Genomic DNA, 347 nt, shown 5'->3' on the forward strand with positions numbered 1-347 from the left:
TTTTAACCTTGACCGGAGGAACCGGCCGAGATTGGAACTGTGTATATCCGGCCTTTCACTGGCTCCCTTTTCTATCTAATGGAACCCCCTTCCTGCCTACATGTATCTGTAGCCCTGAGTGAAAAGCCCTCACACCTATTTGTGTGTAGATAAGGAAGGCCATTGTTTAGAGTCCTATTACAGAGGAACATCCTCTGACTGACATGCTAATTCCTCTCAGAATGGGTACAGGGCGGGGGCGTGGCTTGGAAGGCACACCCAGAAAATCCTGAAAGTTAACATAGTAATATGAGGAGCGCTGGTGGATGAGAGACACAGAGGACTCTGAGAGGAGGAAAGCAAGGACA

This window comes from Pelophylax lessonae, assembly GCF_965119305.1.
Source record: "Pelophylax lessonae genome assembly, chromosome: 3".
Taxonomy (NCBI): domain Eukaryota; kingdom Metazoa; phylum Chordata; class Amphibia; order Anura; family Ranidae; genus Pelophylax; species Pelophylax lessonae.